Consider the following 23,175-nt stretch of genomic DNA (forward strand, 5'->3'; position numbering starts at 1 on the left):
CCCAGTATGGAGCCAGCTATATCTGGAGGAAATTTGATTCTGAAGCTTCAAAACACAGTCCAATCTTCGGCTGAATACTTATATTGTAAAGTAATGTAAACTCTTCCCTTTGGGATAGAACAATAATAACTTAAACTACATTTCTACTAATGATGCAATAACAGGGATAAGATATTTATCCACCTACTCACATTTCCCTTCTACATATTCAACTTTCATGAGTGCCGGGGTCCAACCCCAGCGGGTCCAGGGGTCCCCAGAGGTGTGGATGGAGTCGGCGAAGAAGGAATGACATGGAGACGGAGTTCAGTTGATCAGCAGCCTAGCCAGGATCTCCAGCCAAGTTCTGGTCTGGATCTCCAGAGAGGTTCTGCTCTGGATCTCCAGCGAAGTTCTGGTTAGGATCTCCAGCCAGGTTCTGTGTCCATGTTCTCTTGCTAGGTTCTCCAGGTTCTCCAGCCAGGTTCTGTAGCCATGTTCCCTCACTAGGTTCTCCAGCCAGGTTCTGTCCAGGTTCTCCAGCCAGGTTCAGTCACCAGGTTCTAGTCAGGTTCTCTTGCCAATTTCTGTAGTCAGGTTCAGTCCAGGATCTTTTGCCATGTTCTCTCCAGCGAAGTTCTTCTGTCCCTAGAGAACGTTCTGTGTAGGTTCTGTGCCTAGGTTCTGTCTCTCTCTCTGTCTCTTGCTGTCTTGTTACATCTGTATTTATACCAGTTGATTCAATCCTATCAATCTCTATTACAAAGGTTAGGGCGTTTCTTATCTCCATTCCAGGGAGTAAAGATTATGTAGCTTAAGCATGATTGTTCGTAGTTAAAGTGATTAATTACCCACCTGGAACTTAGTTAAGAGGTTTTATTCCCTCCCTAACTTCAGGGGAAAATCCCTACCTCGGGAAACAACCTTTCTCAGAGACCTTGGTTAAAACACATAGTGCCTAGAAGGTGAGCAAACATATTAAGAACAGTATGCCATATATGCCAGGTCCCTTGAAACAGCAAGCATGGACCGGCTCCTGGCACATGAGACTGTCAGTTCCTAGGGCCAAGGTCTAGTCTGTTCTCTTTGCTGGATAAAATGAATAAATGAATCAATACATGGAAGAAAGGAAGGATATAGGAAGGAAGAAAGAAAAGAAGGAAGGAATGAAGGATTTATCTTTTGACTGAGAATAGCAGCAGATAATATGCATACTTAAATATATTCAAATCTCTCCACCTGAAAAACAATCAACTTTTCACATTCCTACAATTACCAATTACTTATCTTTCTCTTCTCTTGCTCAGCAAAAATTCTTGAAGTACCTTTCATTTCCTATCCATTCACACCTTTTTTAATAGTTTCTTATCTTTTTTTTTTTTTTGCAGGAAACCTCACTTATGACTTTAATTATAAAATGGTGTTCAAAAATTATACCCACATTTCACTGTTGGCAAGCGGCAGTCCTCATTTAACATGAATATCTCACGTTGGCCTCTGCAGTTCTCTTTGGTTGATTCTAGAGCTGAATATTTGTGGGTTTTTTTCTTTACAAAATCACCCCAACAGCTCACACTAAGATTAACAATGACTTTCTAATTACTGGATGGACGTTTCAGTCCTCCTATCTCCCTAACACTCAACAGCACTGGCCTTTTGGATCGCTCTTTCCTTCTTGATGTGTCTTCCTTACATGATTCTGCTCACACTCATATTTTTTTTTTTTTTACCTCTTCTCAATATCCTTTGAATGTTCATCCCTATATTGTCCTATTACATGTTGACATTTCTGAATACTCAGTCCTGGTCTACTTCTTTTCTCTCCCTGGGTAATCTTGAAAAGAACAATCTCCAGATCTTTATTAGTCTATATAAGGATTACTCCTAAATTTCATACTATCCCTCTGAGTTCCAAGTGTTTATGCAAAATGTGCACTTGGATGTCTCAAAGGTTGCCTGTGAGAACTGAGGTCAAACTGTCCTGGTCATTTGTTCCAGTGAACTTTTACACACACACACACACACACACACACACACACACACACACGACTGTAATCCCTGGCTGGTCTGCCTTGGTTGGTTGGGTGTTGGCCTGTGCACCAAGGGGTTGCTTGTTAGGTTTCTGGTCAGGGCACATACCTGGGATATGGGCTAGATCCTTGGGAGGCTTGCAGGAAGCAGTCAATCAATCTTTTGCTCTCACATCAGTGTTTCTCTCTCTTTCTCCCTCTCCCTGCCTCTCCCTGTAGGAATCAATAAAAATATATTTTTTTAAAAAAGAAATTCTTGAAGATCAATTTAGAGAGATTCTGCTCACTTGAGCAAGTTTCTTTATTAGGATTGACTTTACTAACCTTGCTTTGCTGTGGCCAGCAATTCTAAACTATAATTCCATGAGTATTGCCCAATTTTCAAGTTCTCTGTCTTGAAAAATCTTTTAACATTCCTGATCCCAGACCCCAAAGCTTAATAAATATCTCACTTTGATGTCCCCTTTTTGAGACACCAAGACCCTTTCAGAATACAGTGGTCCCCCTTTATCCTTGGGGTTTATGTTCCAATGGTTGCCTGAAACCTTGAATTGTACTAAACCTTATATAAACTATGTTTTCTCCTGTACATACATATCCATGATAAAGTTTAACTTTTATTTATTTATTGATTTATTTATAATTTAGAAGTCGTCTTTCTTGTTTTTTTATTATTAAAACCCTTAGTTCCTGCTTTATCTCTCCCAGTGGAAAAAAAAAGTGTCTTCATTGGGTCAAGTCTGCGGAAGGGGACAAGGACATGAAGTATCTGAGGAAGTGGGTTGGGTGACTAACTCTTTATCACCTGTCTGAGCTTTGTCAGCACTTCGGTGAAGTCAGAGCAGGAGCACCTGCTGGAGGAGCCAGCACAGAGTCGTGGGCAGGCGTGGGCTTTAAGTTTCTCCATTCCCACCTTTTGCCTCTTTGTCCTCATATATGACCAGCAGGGCATGCATGGCAGCCTGTGCTCCTCAATCTACAGGTCCCCAGGTTCTGTCCCGGGGGGCAGGTGGTGATCTGCCTCCAAGATGGCTCTCTGCCTACTTGGCTTAGTTTTCCAGCATCTGCTCACAGGTTCGGGCCACATCGCTGAGCTTGAGGCGAGCATAGTCCACTCGCTGTAGTGCCATCTGACAGTCCTTCCTTGAAGAGTAGCTGGAGCCCTCGTGGGGCTGCCCTGTGGCCACCTGGGTTAGGTAGCGGATCTGAGCCAACAGCTCTGCTTCTACATGTTGCACTGACGCCGTGAAAGCCGCCGCTTATCGGTGTAGCAGCTGCTCATTGGTTTTTTCCTTGGAAAGTTCCAGGATCACGGTACCTGCATTCTGCAGGATGGCGCAGATTTCCCGTTCAATGTCTTCCAAGGCGTGTAGTCATTGCTCATTTGCCAGGCTATAGGTAGCCATTGTCTGTGGCTCGGGGAACCCACAGGATTTTCCCGGCGTTTGAGCTAATTGCTGATCAATTAATTGTCGGGTTGCTGATATTAAGGGCAGTGGCCCCAATTATAAATCCTATCCAGCCCAAGTTAAAAAAACAGAAGTTCTCTTTCTCTGTAACCACAAGATTAGCCCTGTCAAAAAACGAGGCCGCCAAAAATTGAGTATAGCCTCACCAGTTTGGCTCAGTGGATAGAGCGTTGGCCCCAAGGTCCAATTCCAGTCATTTCTCTCTTATCAATGTTTCTGACTCCCTACTCCTCTCCTTTCCACTCTGTAAAAAATTCAATAAAATATATCCAAAAGAAAGAAAAAAAATTGAGTATAAGCTCCAAGTTGTTCCTCTCCATGGAAACCTCCAATAAAAGTCAGAAGGCTAATCTGATTTGAGGAGAAACCAGAGTGCACTTCATTGCTCCCAAGTTCCCTTCTCCAGGAACTACAACTCCTAGTTCAGTTATGGTGGCGTTTTAGCGCTAGAGGTATTTTCTGCCCAAAGTTTGCACAAGAAGTTTTTCAAGTAAGTTTCTTGTACTTAGAAATGACAAGTTAAAAAAAAAAGTCTTTTAAACTTGAGAAGGATTGTACTCCGTGCAGGGTATTATGGGTATGCAAATGAGCCTGAGTCATCACCCTTGAGATTCTACAGATACCTTAGTAGTCACTGGGTGCCTCTGGAGCCACCATTAGAGGGCGAAGCAGAGGTCAGGCTGACTGGGCTCTAAACCTCATTCTGGTTCAACCACCGAAATGGGTTTTATTCCTTTTTTAAAAAAAATTAAATCTTTACTGTTCAGATTATTACAGTTGTTCCTCTTTTTCCCTCCATATCTCCCTTCCACTCGGTTCCCACCCCACCCTCTGCCCTCATCCCCCCCGCCCCCACTGTCTGCATCCATAGGTGCACGATTTTTGTCCAGTCTCTTCCCATATCCCCCACAGCCCTTTTCCCCCCCAAGAAGTCAGGCCACTCCCTTTCTATGCCCCTGATTCTATTGTATTGACCAGTTTATTCTGTTCATCACATTATTTATTCACTTGATTTTTAGATTCACTTGTTGATAGATGTGCATTTGTTGTTCATAATTTGTATCTTTACCTTTTTCTTCTTCTTCCTCTTAAAGGATATCTTTCAGCATTTCATATAATACTGGTTTAGTGGTGATGAACTCCTTTAGCTTTTCCTTATCTGTGAAGCTCTTTATCTGACCTTCAATTCTGAATGATAGCTTTGCTGGGTAAAGTAATCCTGGTTGTAGGTTCTTGCTATTCATCACTTTGAATATTTCTTGCCACTCCCTTCTGGACTGCAAAATTTCTGTTGAGAAATCAGCTGACATTCATATGGGTACTCCCTTGTAGGTTACTGATTTTCTTTCTCTTGCTGCTTTTAAGATTCTCTCTTTGTCTTTTGCTCTTGGCATTTTAATTATGATGTGTCTTGGTGTGGTCCTCTTTGGATTCCTTTTGTTTGGGGTTCTCTGCGCTTCCTGGACTTGGAAGTCTATTTCTTTCACCAGGTAGGGGAAGTTTTCTGTCATTATTTCTTCAAATAGGTTTTCAACATCTTGCTCTCTCTCTTCTTCTGGCACCCCTATAATTCAGATGTTAGTACGCTTGAAGCTGTCCCAGAGGCTCCTTACACTATCTTCGTATTTTTGGATTCTTTTTTCATTTTGCTTTTCTGGTTAGGTGTTTTTTGCTTCTTCGTATTTCAAATCGTTGACTTGATTCTTGCGATCCTCTGGTCTGCTGTTGGGAGTCTGTATAATATTCTTTATTTCAGTCAGTGTATGCTTAATTTCTAGTTGGTCCTTTATCACAACCTCGAGGGTCTCACTAGATTCCTTGAGGGTCTTATTAAGTTTATCAGTGGTTTCTAGAAAATTCTTGAAAAACCTTAAAAGTGTGGTTTGAACTCTATATCCAGTATTTTGCTTTCCTCCATTTCTGTCATTTGTGTCCTGATTATCTCCGCATTTTTTATGCTTCGCTGTGTCAATAGAGTGGCTTTCTCTGCTAGGTTTCTAATAGGGCCCCGTGGCTCAGCCTCACCTGAGGTAGACACTCTTTTTTTTTTTAATATATTTTATTGATTTTTTACAGAGAGGAAGGGAGAGAGATAGAGAGTTAGAAACATCGATGAGAGAGAAACATCGATCAGCTGCCTCCTGCACATCTCCTATTGGGGATGTGCCTGCAACCCAGGTACATGCCCTTGACCGGAATCGAACCTGGGACCTTTCAGTCCGCAGGCCGACGCTCTATCCACTGAGCCAAACCGGTTTCGGCAGGTAGACACTCTTGGTGCACCCCCTTGTGGGCTTTGTGCACAGTCTTGTTGTAGTTAAGCCTTGATTGTTGTAGGTATCACTGGGAGGGATTGACCTCCAGGCCAATTGGCTGTGAGAGTCAGCTGTGTCTGCAGTGAGAGAACTTCTGTGCTGGAGACACCCCTCTGGGGCAAGACTTGCTTCAGTGGGGCTTTGGTGCTCACTGAGTCTGCCCACTGAGTGTGTCCTTTATGGATCTGAGGAGCTGCAATCTGGATGGTCCCACTCTGACCACCGGGCACACTCTAAAGTTTAATTTTTAATCAGGCAGAGTAAAAGATTAACATCAATAACTAATAATAAAATAGAACAATTATAACAACATACTGTAATAACGTTAGATAAATGTGGCTTCTCTCTCTCAAAATCTTATTGTGCTCTATGCACAGTGTGGATACACTGACAAAGGGGTTATTCACATCCCAGCTGGGACAACACAATATGGCATGAGATTTCATCATGATACACAGAGTGGTGTACAATTTAAAGATCATAAGTTCTTTATTTCTGGAATTGTCCATTCAATGTTTTCAGACCTTGGTTGATGATTGTAAACGAAATCAAGCTGAGACCAAGGAAAATGAAACTGTGATAAGGGGGAACTACGGGACTTTCCCACTGCAAGTTCCAATATGTTTAGCTTTGTTTTATTAATAAAGTCGATGTGGTAATAATTTGGGGGATTTAACATCCCACGTCAACCTGTCCAAGAACAAACGTAAGGACTTTCCACACAAACCTGCTCATCTTTCAGTGTTCTCTTCTTTAATAAAACAATCAGTATGTCTGACCTTGCAAAGCAAAAACTTATATGTCCCTCCCTTTACTTTCCCATCTTTGGATCTACCAAATTGTGTTGTTTTACCTCTCCTGTAGACATTAGTAGAATAATAATAAGGTAAATTTAGTGATGCATGTCGTGTTTCATTCTTCTTCTTCCAATGGAGTATTAGTCTAGGGAAGCAGAGGACTGTGGGAGTGTCAGTGGGGAACTGTGTGCCCTATGCAGGCAGGAAGGATATATAGTCTCAGAGTATTTATAACCAATTAATAAAATAATTCAAAGTCTATCAGTTTGTCATCAACAGGCTACAGTAACTTTATACAACTTCAGTAGTACTACTCCTGGCTAAGAAACAGGTCCATTTCCCCTTTGCACACTTACTGTGCTATTGTGCAAATTTACCTCAAGGAGTTTGTTTACTTGTGAAGGCAATTCAGGGTGGCAGCCTAGGTCTGTGCCCAGTCAAACCTGCATTCTGACACATGCATACAAGCCTATATAATTAAGCCCCAACCTCCTTTCCACTTGTGTCCTAGCTAGCCTTGCAAAACCTGTCTCCCTGAATGCTTACCTTAACAGGAGCTATAAACCATACACAGCCCCACAATGAGGTTGACTGCCAGCGCCAAACATGGTCTTGGTCACTATCTCACTCCCCCAACTTACAACTGTCACAGGGGCTGCAAAAGCCCGCAAAGAGTCCGGAAGCCTAGTCCAGTGGTCGGCAAACTCAGTCAACAGAGCCAAATATCAACAGTACAACGACTGAAATTTCTTCTGAGAGCCAAATTTTTTAAACTTAAACTATATAGGTAGGTACATTGTTATTAACTTAATTAGGGTACTCCTAAGGCTTAGGAAGAGCCACACTCAAGGGGCCAAAGAGTCGCAGTTTGCCGACCACAGGCCTAGTCCATATCTGGGAGACAAAGCAACTAGGGGGGTAAAAGGGAAGGTACCACTGCATTAGGCATTCAGTTTTGGGAACTGATTCCCCTGAGTCACAGCACCCATGCTCCTGCAATTAAAGTGCATTTTCTGAATCTTCCAAGTGCCTGTTATGTGTCTTCCTGCCACCTGGTAACTTCTGTAACAACTCAGCCATTGAAACTGCTACTCTCACTAGGAAAACTGCCAGCAGGGAGCACTAGACTGCCTGGATCCCATGCCTCATTTTCCCAAGTTAGTGCCTCACTCCAGAAGTGATGGACATCTTTCTTTCTTTGGAAGAGAAGTGCAACAACTCCATGCTGGAGGCTAATTACAGCAGGTCACAATTATGCAAAAAATTCATCAAAAGGTTGATGAACCTTGGGGCTTCAGCAGGGCTGAAAATCTGCATATATTATTGCCTGCTGCCAGACAGTTGAGGGCAGTTCCCCCAACCTGATAATATTTTTACTGTTTACCAAACCTTACCCTTGATTTGTATATCTGCTTTTCTATAGAGCAAAATCTATCTATCTATCTATCTATATATATATATATATATATATATATATATATATATGCCTAAGTGACCATTGCAACCGAACAGATGACAGAACAGGCTGTTTGGGGCAACCAGGCCGGCAGGGGGCTTAGTGAGGGGCGACCAAATGACTGAGCAGCATGCTGTGTGGGGTGACCAGGCTGGCAGGGGGGGCAGTTGGAGGCAACCAGCCTGGCAGGGGGGGCAGTGAGGGGTGACCACGCTAGTGGGGGGGAATTGGGGGCAACCAGTCCGTCAGTGGGGGCAGTAAGGGGTGACTAGGCCAGCAGGGGCAGTTAAGACAATGAGCCCAGCTGGGTGGGGCAGTTGGGGGCAACCAGGCCAGCTGGGCGGGGAAGTTGGCGGTGACCAGGCTGGTGGGGGGGCAGTTGGGGGTGATCAGGCAGGCAGGCAGGTGAGCTGTTAGGAGCTTGTAGTCCCGGATTGTGACAGGATGTCCAACTGTTGGTTTAGGCCCAATCCCCAGGAGGCAGTGGTACATCTCCCGAGGGGTCCCGGATTAGAGAGGGTGCAGGCTGGGCTGAGGGGACCCCTTCCCCCATGCACAAATTTCATGCACTGGGTCTCCAGTGTGTTAATAAAAAGCTAGAGATCCAGAGATTCGGAAAGCTCAGTTACTAAAGCTAAGCCCATTCTGGCTCCCCCAAACTGCATTCCAAATTTATATTTCATGTCTAGTTTATTTAATTTACTTGCAACCCCTTCTCCAGATTTCTGAACCCTTCTATATGCGGATAACACCCTGGCTTCCCCAGGCTTCTCTTTGCAGCAAACTCTAGTTTCATTCACTCATTCAACAAGCATTGATTGAGCACAATTATGTCAGGCCCTAGGAAAACATCTCTGCCTTCTAGGAGCTTACAGTCCCATGGGGGATTCCGACAACAATCATGATAAATAACATATGTGTGCATGCATACACACACACACATTGATAGATAAAATACATAACATGCTTAAGTGAAAAAATAATTCAGAGAGGGGAAGAGGAGATGGGTATGCATAAAGGGAGTTGGACATGTTTATAGATGGCTCTGCATGGGCAGAGGATTTTTTGTTGTTGTTCTTTTAACATAGTCATAGAATGGCTGTTTGTTAAAATATATATGTAGCCAAGTAAGCACTTACTCATTTTAGCTATTAACTCACCCACCCTCAGGAGATTCTTAAAGTTGTACCAAGACTAAATTTCCTGGCATGAGGAATGTTTTATACTGAGCTATTTTCATTACATGACACAGTCAGGGAAGCAGCACTTCAATTGTGTAAGAACAATTTTGGCTAAAATCTATTTTATTAGTGACAACCATTTTTTCATACATTGTAAAAAAATGTCTGGTTTCAATGAGCTCCCAAGTATTAACAAAGTACTTAATTCTATGTTTCTTCTTTTCCTTTTTCATCACTGCCTTTCTCCATTATGTAAATTTATTCAAACCTATTTTGGGCACTAGAAACCCTTGAGCAGTGCACAGAAACAGAGACCCTCCCGTGTTTCCATAGGTGAGGCGTGCTGAAACTGCCCAAAGTCCACTTCTACCAAGTTTATAATTTGCGTCATAAGAAACAGTGGCTTGTGCCCTGAGATGTTTCAATCAACTAGGATCAACTATCAGAAAATAACTGCTGCTCTATCAAGTCATTAATTCTCAGGGAATAAATGTGAATTAGGGAAACAAGAATAGAATTGATTTAGAGTTCTAATTGGTTCACAAGTCAAGCTGGCCACCTCCATTAACCACAAAACAGAGCCTAGGTGAAAGGATGAAGCAGGCTGAAGATGGGCTTTGTCAAAGGGCTTGAAATCAAACCACCACTCCTGCTCCAAAAGCTGGGGGGGGGGAGGGGGCAGGGGGAGGGGAGTGGGGGGAACTTACAGAGCATCTGACCACCTTCCCTCAGACCAGGAGGAGCACGGAGGGGGAAGAATTCATTTTGGGAGTTATGGCTATTTAGATTATCTTCTCTAATAACTAAGCTGTGAAATTTAGGAAGATGTTCAAGGTTTTGCCTCTTAATGGAACACTTATTTTTTGGCAGGACTCAGTCAAATCACTATTTTGAATTGCCAGCAAGATCTGCATGTGTAATGTGAACAGGCCTTTGGCAAAAAAAGTGAAAATATCAGAAAGTAATTAAGGCAATGAGGTGTGTATTTGCGTGTAAAATTAGTTTGAAAAAAATTAAAGCTGGAAGCAAAAGTGGTGGTAAAGTCCTGCCATTTCCAACTTATTGGGTACATCTCAGGGAAATAAGGACATGCATAAAGTGGTTTAGTTAATCACAAAATGTTAAATATTTGGAATAAAAATATTGTCAATTTAGAAACTTGATTATTATCATTAAATTTCAAATATATTTAGGGTAAACTGTATTTTTCTTTTAAAGAATCAAGACTATTAGTTGCAAATAGTTTACATTCTCAGATTAAAATCTGGAGTACCAATTGAGCAATCTACATCAAGCTCTTCAGAATCAGAAACCAAACAGGAAGGGTGCAGGGAGAACCACAGACAAAATAGGGTACCGGTCAGCGCAAACAGCATGGCTATGAAGTGCTGTGAAAGGAAGAAAATGGCAAGAGAAAATTAAGAAGCCAAGCATTTTATAGAATACTTACTAGATAAAAAAGGTATTTAATGTCACTAATTATTATTTCCTTTCCTAGAAAAGTATTATTCTGGTCTTTAAAAAAACACAAGTAATTGTGCTTTTACTTACCTGTATATGTTTACTTGGTCACTCATACAGACTCCTTCAAGGATCTGAATGTTATGGGATTCCAGGGCGGAAGGAATAGGGAAACTGAGACAGGAAAGTTAAAACAAGGCCAAACAGTGGGCAATTTGCAGCCAACTTGTAAATAACAAGCCATTATCTTTCCCAGCCAAGGATCCTTGAGAGCAAATGGTTAAATGCCTCCCAAACAAGAGAAAGAAGGAAAGGAGCAGTGGAGGCGGGGGCTGGAGGGGGAAAAAAGAGCAGTTTTAGTCCCTAAATGAAGAAGCCAGCAGTCTCTAGGCTTACCAAGACAAAATTGCCAGGTGCTGCTCATGAATTCTGGGAAGACCACAGCAAAGTAAAAAGGCACCTTGGGAACTAATCTGTACCAAAACATTCAGCAGAGGAATTTTGAGAACTATGGACAGGAGGGTATATAGCACTTCAGACCCCCACCCAACTTGCTCTTCAGGTTAGCTGAGAGCCAGTCTGTGCTTCATAAGCCAGATGCATAGATTTGCTTGCCTTGCTTCTTTAATAAAGGTGCATGTTTTAATTGCTTTAACAAATTGGCTTAATCACAAGGCAATCAAGTTCTCTCATATAAATTCGTTCATATGAGATGACAAGAATCGGGGTTGGGGACAACCCCCTCCCTCTGACTCTGGTATCGGTGAGAGGTGCCTCTAACACTAAGTAAACATGATCAAGAGTGTCATCAATTCTGTGGACTGGTTATGCAAAAGACCTGCACTGAAGGCAATAAAGATGCTTTTGTTCCTAAATGAAGGCTATTTTAAAAATCGGGTGTGGAGAGCTACATGCTGACCTGTCTAGGTGTCTCACTGCAGGTCATGGGGGCTGTAAGGTCTGGGGCTGGGAAAATAGGGTCTTTCCTGATCCCGTCAGCTGAGTTGGACAAAACAACCCAGAACTGCCGAGCCACATCCTGCTGGACAATAGCTGCCATCCTGGGACCCACCAGAGCAACCTGTGGTGCTGATGGCCAATAAATAACCACCGGAGACTTCTCAAGATGGCCAGGGTGCAGCTGCACCAACTTCCCGCTCATCAATCACCCGCCACAGGCTACCTCAGATAAACCTGATTGGTCCAACAGCAGCATAAAAAATCTCTGCCAGGCATAGGCGGGTGTGACTCCCCCGGCCTGCACCTCCAGACCGTGGGACCTCACCGGAGAGCTTCCAATAAATGCGACATTTCGCTCTTACCCTGCTTGTCTTGGTCAATTTATTGGCTTCGGTCAGATTAAATCTCACATCTCAGATTAAACCTTACATTAAACCTAACAGGGGCAGGCACAGCTGCTGAAAGGCTGAGTCTAATAAATACCACGGGAGGCTATTTCCAGGAAGGACAGTGGAACCTCCATTCTAGAACTTAATTTATTCCGGAAGGCTGTTCGAGAAAGCAATTTTTTTTGAAAACTGAATCTTTTTCCCCCCATTACAAATAATGTAAATTGGGAATTACTCCATTCCAGACCCCTATGTTGTTCTCATAACTGTCCTTTTCACTTTGCTGTTATCACTGAACTTCTTAGAGCCCATGGTGACCTACTGAACATATTTAATAATAAGCAGCAACAGACTTCCTTGTGGGGACACCCAACCCCAGATGCCAGCTGACCTGTCCAGGTTTTTGCTTTTAACTTGACACCATGGCTGGAAGAGAGGCTGGCCCAGAGGAGGGGTGGGGGTTGGCAGAAGGGCCCTGTTCAGGGTGGGGGCTGGTGCTGGGAGTCCCATAGGGGATGAGTGGAGGGGGTGGGCATGTAGTCACGGGGGTGGGTTAAAATTAAAAAATAAACTAAACAATAATAAAAAGCAACAAAAGCAAAGAGACATGAAAATATTCATAGCACAATTTCCTGAGATGATAATAACATGACGTTGAGTGGTAAACTGACTCACACTTGCTCATTCTCTCCTTTGTTGCCTGAGAGATGCGTGACTAATTGTACCACTATCAGCATGAAAAGATTGTCTGGTTGAGAACTGAGGTTTTGCTTAACAACCGAGGCATTTCTTCCAAGAACAACTTGATTGAGGACTGAACTGTTTGAGATGGTTGGATGTTCAAAAACCAAGGTTATTTTCATTTAAATCTTACTACATAAATTTTAAGCCTTTACTCTGCTTACCAAGGAGTCATAGGTCTGGGGAAAATAAAAAAAGAAAACAAGAGAGTATTAAGAAATAAAAAAAAGGGATAAAGTTTGCCAGTTTGTAGGCTATTTATTCTAAGACAAGGATATGAAATCCTAAAGTAACCAACTTCTCCTCTCCATATTACTTTTAATAATTGTAAATTATTTCCTGCCACCAGTACATGTGTAGAAAAATATTTTTTTAAAATGTCAACTTGAAAATAATAAATCTGCTGAGGGTATTGCAGTAGATAGATAGTTCTTAACAAAGGAAGGAAGCAAAGGGATTCAGACATTACACCTGATTAACTAGGAGGGGGCAGCCTCAAAGGCTCCCCAATGGACAGCCACACCCTCCCACCTAAGGGACTTAATCCCCAGGCAGCAGGCAAGACGGGCTTCCAATCCCCCTGGGGAGCCACTGCCTTTAGCCAGGATTTCAGGGGGAGGGATGAAACAGTGAGGGGGAATTCCTTAGTGGGGCACATGCGCAGTAAAAACCAAGATGACACAGGGGGAGCTTAGTGCACTGGCTGTAGAAGCCAGATGATGAAGCCCAACTTTGGGGCATGCACAGTAGGAGCCAAACTGGTGACCATAAAGGGGAGGAGTCTAGCCTGAGGAAATCTGGGAAAAGGGTCCCTAGGCTAAGGGCAGGAAACCCCAGAAGGTCCAGGAAAGGGGTTGGTTAAAGGGCAGGTCCAGCACACCCGGGGAAGACCCAGGAAATGGATGGGGCAATTAGAAACACAGCCTGCTTATTCCTGAAACCAAGACAACATGTGGAAGATTAACAAGGATCTCAGGGAAGTTGCAGCCTACGCACCCTCTACACCCCCAAGGGCGTATTATTTCCTTTCACCCCAATAAATCTTGTCACTATACTTAAACTCCCATGCGTGTGACCTTAACCTTTGAAAGCTTTTCTTAAGACACCGCAAGAACCCATTTTTTACCCCCTAGCAACAAAGACATCCATATCCTTATTTAAAATTAGTACCTCCACCACTAATACAAGGCAGTTTATTCAGAAAGGTTTTATTTAGTCATGTCCCTTGATTAACTTCTTGCTAATAGCAGGTTAGGGAGACAGCTAGTGGCAGGCCCTAGAACTTAAACAATGAATTATGATTTTCCTTCACATTCTCTTCCTCTCTGATGACACATCCCTTACCTCTCCAGCTCACTGTATCCCAGAATTGCTAATCAATCTTCAGTATAGTATCCAGGGATTCCTAACATAAACTGTTTAGGTCAGTGAAATAAGCAATCTCAAATTTGGGAAAAGTTTAAGAAATTAAAATTTATTTATTTCTAAGATCACCATCACGTTTCTGCCTAATCAGAAAAGCCTTTCTCTAGACCCAAAGCCCACAACCATTTGTATCTCTGGTTTATCTCTTTTTCTAAGAGATAACTTTTTTTTTCTTGTTCTGTTGTTAAACAAACTAATAAATATTGGTAAGAAATATCCTAACCTTTAAGTTTCCAACCACATGTTAGAGACATGTAGATAAGCCAGTAATCTAACCCAAGATTCATCAGCCAAACCTGTCCCTTCACTCCCTATCTCCTTCTTCCTAAGGAACTCAGCACATCTTCATTTTGGCTCACACACATTAGCATATTTAAAACATTCACCCAGTAATTCTGGATATTGATCCCATTTGAAATCTTTAAAATATTTAAGTTCACTTTCATATGCTCTCACACCACATTCTGCAGTCACCTTTGCGGGCGAAAGGTGCTCTTGTTACACTTGTCATTTCTAAAGGCTTTGTCCCAAGGCTTCCTCCTGCATATCAAGAGGCAGGTGTCCTACTTTTTAGAACTATCAGAACTCAATTTCTGTCCAAATCTATCTTAAAGAAATTTACTGAAAATTATCTTTGCATCCATAGCAGTCCACCATATTATGAATATAAACATTTTATCAAAGCTGTCAAATACTACATTCAAAGAAGAGCCCACTGGAATAGTGCAGAATGGATGTCATTGTTTAAACTGAGCAAACCATCCTCTCCTGCCAAATCCTCATTTACATGCACACTATCTCTCTGTTCACTAGAGTGACACATTTCTACCATAAGGCCAAACATTTGCTTGTAAATAACACCCTCTATGTAGCTTATTCACTTCACTTCTATTCAACTTAAAAATTATTGACCATCAACTATATATAAAGCAGTGCCATCATATTGTCTTAATTTATTGTTTTCATATCTTTCCTATTTGTTTTCAAACAACATATATTTACTCCAGCTTAATGAAGAGGGCCTCCTTACGTTCTGGATAGTATGTGGTAAAGTACATAAAACAATGCCCTTTTATTGAAACCGGTATTCTTTTTTTTTTGTTCTCTTTGCAAAAGTAACATCCTTTTTTCTTTCTTATTGAACATCAAAGCGCTTATCAAAGGCTCTGCAGAGGGACCAAATCATAGTTTTCCCAAAGAGAGGCTTACTTTTCCTCAGGATGAAAAAGTACCTCGCCAAGATCCTGTACCTGCAGTGCTGTCTTGTCTCTCTGATTAGTGCTTTAACTCTCTACGTGTTGTTCCTTTTTCTACAATTTTCTTGATGTATTAAGTTTCTAGTTAATATAAAACAGTTAATAGTGTTTGCTCTTACAGGCATGTTTTAAAACATTCTTTTCAAGATACTGTCCTGATTCCAAAAATATTTCTAAATAGTTTTATTATTCATTAATAAATTAAATTTTAGATTTCGTGAAAATGAAGTGTACATATGTGTTAACTTTTAAGTAGTTCAATATAAATATCAACGCATTTTTATTTTTTTCCCTTTAAAGCATACATTACAAAGTTGTTTTGTAATCCTACATAATAAAAGGCTAATATGCAAACGACCGAATGGTGGAATGACCAGTCACTATGATGCGCGCTGACCACCAGGGGGCAGACACTCAACACAGGAGCCGTCCCCTGGTGGTCAGTGCACTCCCACAGGGGTTGTGCCGCTCAGCCAGAAGCCAGGCTCATGGCTGACGAGCACGGCGGGAGTGGTGGGTGCCTCTCCCGCCTCTGTGGCAATGCTAAGGATGTCTGACTGACAGCTTAGGCCAACTAATGCTAAGCTGTCAGTCAGACATCCCACCAGAGCTCCTGGGCTGCAAGAGGGCACAGGCCAGGCTGAGGGAGCCCCCGCTGCATAAATTTCATTCACCAGGCCTCTAGTATTTAATAATCATTTTGAGTCATCGAGTGTGAATGCAGTATAAATATTGAGGGAAGAACTCAATTAATGAATGTACTTAACTTGAAATATTTTTAAAACCTTCAAACAAAATTAGTAAAACTTAAAATAATATTTGCTTTATGAAATCATACTATTTCAGTTATCATGGCTTACTTAAGTCTAATCTTACATAAAGCTAAGAAGGAAGAAAATCAAAATAATTCTGAACAATATAAGCCAGAAATATGTGATAGTTGATTAGTTTAGTGAGCTGGACGGGCAGATATAGGCAGGTAGATAGACATTCTTAGAAGAAAACAAGTCCGTGGATCAGAGAACAGACCATTTACTTGCTCACATAGCATCTTAGGACGGTTCCTTATCCCAATCCCCTCGGGTGGTGTACGAGAGTCCTGATGTGACCCTGTGCCTATATTGGTGATAAACTACAGGAGAATTAGGAGACGGAATCACAGAGGGCAGATGGTACACTGGCCAGTCCTCCCCCAGGACTGAGAGAAACCCTCGCTCTGCAGTGTAAAGGAACCTTCTCTAGCACATGGAGAAATTGTCTGTCTTCACCACAGTGGCGTGTGAAAAAGAGCTCTGGGGAAGATAAGCTTGTAAATCTTGCTGGAGTGATACACAATCTCTAGCTTCTAAAACCTTTTTACTTTTTTTTAAAAATCCTCACCCAAGGATATTTTCCCATTGTTTTTTAGAGATTGGAAGAGAGAGGGAAAGACAGAAACATCGATGTGAGAGAAACACATCGACTGGTTGCCTCCTGCAGGAGCCCTGACCAGGGCTGGGGCCAAGGAGGAGCCTGCAACTGAGGTATGTGCCCTTGACCGGGACCCTTAGTTCCATAGGCGGGTGCTCTATCCACTGAGCCAAGCTGGCTAGGGCTAAGACCTTTTCACTTTTCAATCATCCTTTTAGTTTTGCCAGTGTTTTGTTCAGAAAGTCAGACTATACAATATCATGAAATATTCATGTAGGATTGTATCGTAACAATAGTAATCATTATAATTAATTTCTCTTTAAAATACTGTGAGGTTGGAGCTATTGTTGGTTTTATTTGGAAATAGGCAAATAAAGTGGTTTATTTTTTATTTTTTTTAAGTGGTTTATTTTTTTATATATATTTTTATTGATTTCAGAGAAAGGAAGGGAGATGGAGAGAGAGAGAGAGAAATATCAATGATGAGAATCATAGATCAGCTGCCTCTTGCACACCCTACTGGGGATCAAGCCAGAAACTCGGACATGTGCCCTGACCAGCACTCGAACAGTGACCTCCTGGCTCATGGGTTGATACTCAACTACTGAGTCACATCAGCAGGGCTAAAGTGGTTTATTAAACTGCCACTAAAAAGGTTAGATTTTTATACTTACATTCATTAACATATAGAAAATGAATATATACAAATAGTTGAATTACTTGAAAATAAAATGTATCTGTATTTCCAAATTTTTTGGAGCTCTGTGTATGTCTGCATGTTTGTAATGAAAATTAAACATTCTGAATTTTTAAAAAAATGAACACTGCATTTGCATTTCTTGACTAAATTACTCTGCAAGTTAGTCACATAACAAGAACTGGAACACAGATCTGTTAGAGCACCTGTGGAGCTCTTAGGAAATGGTTCTGTGTTCTGAGGAAATGGTATAAAATTTAAGCTTTACTCACCTGAGTGCCTACATTTATCACCCACAGAGAAGACAGCATTACAACAGTTTTAATTACTTAAACCTTGTTTTACCTTATATTTGGAAGCTTGCACTAACATTATAATACTTTGAACATGGATAAAATGTTTAATTTTAATAATGCAAGATGTGAGATTGAAGACCTCTAACTGTTAAAGCATAGTTGAAAATTAAAACATGAGAACAAATTTAATTATTTCAGGGTAAAAACATTGTTTTCTCATTTGCAAGTCATTTTTCCCTCTAGGTTTTATTGGTGCATTTCATGGCCACTCTCATCTATTTTACTTAAGTTATCTTTACTAGATTCTAGATTGCATAGTGACATCTTCGTATACTTTGTAGCTCGTACCAAGTGGCCTAATGCAGGTAGTTCTCAAATAATGTTGATTTAATTAAGGAGTTTTATTTTCATTTTACCATCCTTTGTTTTCTGATTGACAATCTATTATCTAAATGAACATTCTTTTAGTGAAAAACCTTTTACAACATCAATAACAACAACAACAACAACTAAAAGGAAGTGGCTGTAATCACTCTAATTCAATAATAAATAATGAGACATTATAACATATATAAAGTAATTGTGGTGATATAAGCATAAAGCTAATTATTTATTGTATTACATAATAAAAAGCAGCTTTGTGGTACTTTGATAAAGCATCAAATGGAATCTTCAAATTAAATAGTTTCTGTCTTAAAATAAATCTAATAAGAAAATGCCCACCATTTCTCTTTTGTATTCTATGTTACTATCATCAATATATTGTTTTAAGGAAACAATGATACCAAAAGGCATTTAATGTATAAAAAGCATCACAATGCTTTTAGTCTAATTTAGTTGTTTGTAATGTACCAACTTTTTGTATTAACTTTTAACAAGTATCGGGTTAAACTTGAAGGTAGAATAATGGCAAGTGCTGGTGAGGATGAGGAGAAAAAGGAACCCTCGTGCACTGCCGGTGGGAATGCAGACTGGTGCAGCCACTGTGGAGAACAGCATGGAGTTTCCTCAAAAAACTGAAAATGGAACTCCCATTTGACCCAGTGATCCCACTTCTAGGAATATATCCCTAGAAACACCAATCAGAAAGGATATAGGTACCCCTATGTTCATAGCAGCACAATTTACCATAACTAAGATTTGGTAACAGCCTAAGTGCCCATCAGCAGATGAGTGGATTAAAAAACTGTGGTACATCTACACAATGGAATACTATGCTGCAATAAAAATGAAGGAATTCTTACCATTTGCAAGGCATGGATGGAACTGGAGAGCATTATGCTAAGTGAAATAAGCCAGTCAGAGAAAGATAAATATCACATGGTCTCACTCATTTATGGAATATAATGAACAAGGTAAACTGAGGAACCAAAACAGATCCAGAGACAGAGAAGCATCGACCAGACCATCAAACCTCAGAGGGAAGGTAGGGGAGGGTGGGGACAAGAGGGGGAGATCAACAAAAGAACTTGTATGTGTGCATATAAGCTTAACCAATGGACACAGACACCAGGGGGGTGAGGGCATGAGTGGGGGGGAGTAGCAGGGTGCAATGGGGCAATAAGGACACATATGTAACACTTTAATCAATAAAGAAAAAAAAAACACACACACTGGAGCGGAAAAAGAAAAGAAAATGTACTAATTGGACGCTGATCTGGATATGTCAACAAGAAACTTTTACAAAAAGATAAGCATTTTAAAAAATTGTTTAAAGTATTACAGATGTCTCCCTTGTTTGTTCCCATTAACCCCTTCCACCTGCACCTGCCTCTCCCAGGCCTTCACCACTCTATTGTCTGTGTCCATAATATGCATATAGAATCCCTGGTTAATCACTTCCCACCCAACCCTCCACCCCACCTTCCCTATGAAATTCGTCAGTGTGTTCCATGCAAAGACAAGCATTCCTTAAATCGGATAATAATTTTGCTTCTTATCGGAACTCAGTAAAAATATTGTTAACAATAAAATTGCCCTTTAATATTAAAAAAAAGTGGAATAAATGAGAGAATACTTGAACTCTTTAACTTAGAAAGTCCAGCAATGGATATGCTTATTATCCCTAGTTAAGTGCAAGTTAAAAAATAAAAATGTGTTTAAACAATTAAGAAAAATTAATTTTAAAAAGGTTATTTGGGAACTAAGGACAGTTTAGAATTAAACATTTAACATCCTTTTCAAAGGATAACATATTTGCTTCTTCTTATTGAAATACTTCACCTTAGCACAGATGATAGCCAGTACCAACTCTACTGGTGCCTGTTGCATTCCTCATTACCAAGCTAAGTTTAAAAGGAAATAAAAGCCAAGTATGTCTTTGATGAAGCATTGATCATTATTAATTTTATTATAACTTGACTCTTGATAACATATCTTTTAATATCCTGTGTATACATGAAACAATTCTGCTACATCAAGTATGATAGTTGCCTTCAGGAAAAGCACTTACAAGCTAAACTAGTTTCTTAATGAAACACAATTTTCAGACTTTTGTATTTAGTAAGCATTTTCTCAAAAATTAACAAAGTGTGCATACCTCTTCAAGGAAAACAACTAACATTTTATTAATTCACTCAAATATTTACTCAGTGCTTATAATACCAGAGGATTATAAGACTTTATGTTCTTTATTTTGGTAATGAGCCTATTAATTTTGTTATTAATATGTAAAGCAATGCCATACAATATTTTGCATGCACAAATGGTTCTGAAGATGTTCTTGTCATAATGTGTTTATTAACTCAGGCTAACAATAATTGAAAGCTTACTTTGGAGCAGACACTGCATATATGATCTCATTTCATCAATCCCTGCACCAATTCTTTAAGTTTGGTGGCATTATGAATCTATATAGAAATAAAGTAAAGAGATACAGAGGTGTTAACTGACTTGGATCCACACCAAAGAGCTTTAAGGGGTGGAATTGAGATTCCTATCCATATGAAATGATCCCCTCTTGGCCTATATTCTTAACAATTTATTCAATTTATAATATATTTTGTCTAAATTCTAACCAGCAATTCCTTTGCTAGCTACACAATAAACTTATTTAAAATACATAGATATTCCTTCCTTTGGGGGATAGTAGTTAAATGTGGACCTTTTTATCATGTTATTCTTGGTTGTGTATGAGGTTAAGTATTAATAAAAAGCATGCACTTTAAAATCAGACAGATCTGGGTTTGAGTTCTAACCTCATTGTTTATTAAGTGCTGACATTTTGGGCAGTTTCCTTAATCTTTCACCCTCAGCTTCTTTATCTGTAATATGAGGGCAATATCTGTAAAAACTTCAGAATGTTAGGATTAAGTTTGGTTATTTATGTACACCTACTGACAGTTATTGCCACTTGCGAAACTCAGTAAACTTACACTTGTCCATACGCATACTTGTATTCCTATGCCTTAAATACCTGGGACTCTTTGAGGAGGTACAATACAGATCAATGAAAATGATTAAGTAACTTGAAAATAGTTTAATAATTGAAAAATAGAGGTTGCAGGAGGAGACAGCTAAAAAAATAGACATATAATTCCCATAGGGAAGAAACACAACTCAAAGGAGATCATCAGTCAACTAAGACAGTCATCTCTTTTCAGTTTCAAACAATAGCAGAAAGTACTCACACACGCACACAATAAAATGAATTCATCTAGGGAAGCCTAAGGTATTCATCACACTGCTAGCCTTCTGACACTGTTGCTCTACCTGTATCCTCCCCATAGGTCTTACCTTTCTAATGCACTCCGAGGGAGATATTGGCAATATCTGCAACCCTGCATCAGGGCTGTAACCACCTGCAGGGCAGGCCACAGGTACCGGAGAACGAAAGCCCTGGGGAACAGCCTGCAATCATTTGACAGTTATCAGGTGGGATAACTAAAGTGACTTCTAGGCTAGTTCCCAGAATTCCCAGCAGGATTACGTTGCAGTCACTGGTAGTGGTAACTTGCTTGAAAACAAATTCTTTATTGGGGGGCCTTTCTTTCCCTAGCTGACTCCCCACTTCCTACCAGGGTTTCTTTCCTGGGATCTCTTCTCAGATAAATTATATAAACTTGAATCTTTGTCTCAGGGTCAGAGATCTAGAGACTATTTATATAGTTTTTCATCACAATATTATTCATACCTGATTTTAGTTCCTGGTATGTAATAAGTACTCAACAGATGTTTGTGAAATTAATTGATTAGTTTTTTAAAGTAAGTGCTCCTTGAAGTTGTCATATTCATTTTATTATACCCAAGTCCTGGCAGAATGCCTGGTATAAAGTAGGCACCCAATTAATATTTGTGGAATAAACGAGTGTGCCAAGTTGCCGGTATTGTTTTAAAAAAACACTCTATTTGATTAGTAATAAAAGATGCATTAATAATGATTAAATCAGGGTGGAAATTGAATAAAACTTAAATCTACTGCAACATTATAAAAATTATTAATAAAAAAAGTTGAACTATTTAGCTGCTTAACCATATTTATATTCATTTACTGAGCAGCATTAAATTTAGGTAGAAACCTTAGCTATAGAATCTTGTGAATTATTAATGCTATTTTTCAAAAGTGTATATAGAAATATGCCATATTATTTGCAAATTCTACTAACCAAATTAAGTAACAGTGAGGGGAAAAGGCATTAATTGATTGATTTTACAATATTTATTCAATGTCTACTAGGTGTCAAGCATGTTCCTACCTTCATGGCTTTATAATTTTGGGCTAAAATCAAAAGTAGAAAATATATTTTACATTAACACACCTATACAAATGCATATTGCATGAATAGAAAAATACGTTCAACCTAAAAAAAGCTGAAGCATATATATTTAAGCTTAATATATTTTATTCACTTTCACATAACTTTCTTTTATTCTATCCTATTTTATCAAACAAAACTACTTCACATTATCCATTAATTAATCTGATTTTACTGCTCCCAAGTGGGTTACAATTGACATTTCAAAAATTCTGGAGATCAAATTATGAGCTAAAATAGACACCCTATTTCTTCAAAAGATAAATGAACATAAATCAAATAATTTTAAAAACAAATACCAAAATTACCATTGTGTGGCTTCAAAATAAATGTACATGGGATTAAGAAAGGTATATGCGAGGAAGATAGAAAGATCTAAACATGGGGAAAAGAACAGTAAGGGGGCTTACTCAAGATGCGTGATTCAACTGAGATCTGGGAAGGGCTGGAATAAATTCTGAGAGTAGATTAGAGAGAATATCAATGGTGCTTGTAAGACAGTGAGGTAGGAGACATCAGGAACAACTGCCATGGTGAATGTAATTCATAATACTGTATT

The 23,175-nt window shown here is 40.0% G+C and overlaps 1 protein-coding gene and 1 pseudogene across 2 annotated transcripts in view; both read right to left on the reverse strand.

Moving 5' to 3' along the window:
• GRID2 (glutamate ionotropic receptor delta type subunit 2) overlaps positions 1-23,175 on the reverse strand; it is a 1,380,265-nt gene that overhangs the window by 459,297 nt on the left and 897,793 nt on the right. The gene's annotated exons all lie outside the window — the stretch shown is intronic.
• Positions 3,059-3,415, reverse strand: LOC308532129 (mediator of RNA polymerase II transcription subunit 11-like; annotated as a pseudogene). Its single transcript has one exon. The product of its transcript is annotated as a mediator of RNA polymerase II transcription subunit 11-like (transcript).

This window comes from Myotis nattereri, assembly GCF_964212035.1.
Source record: "Myotis nattereri genome assembly, chromosome: 1".
In the NCBI taxonomy this organism is placed as follows: domain Eukaryota; kingdom Metazoa; phylum Chordata; class Mammalia; order Chiroptera; family Vespertilionidae; genus Myotis; species Myotis nattereri.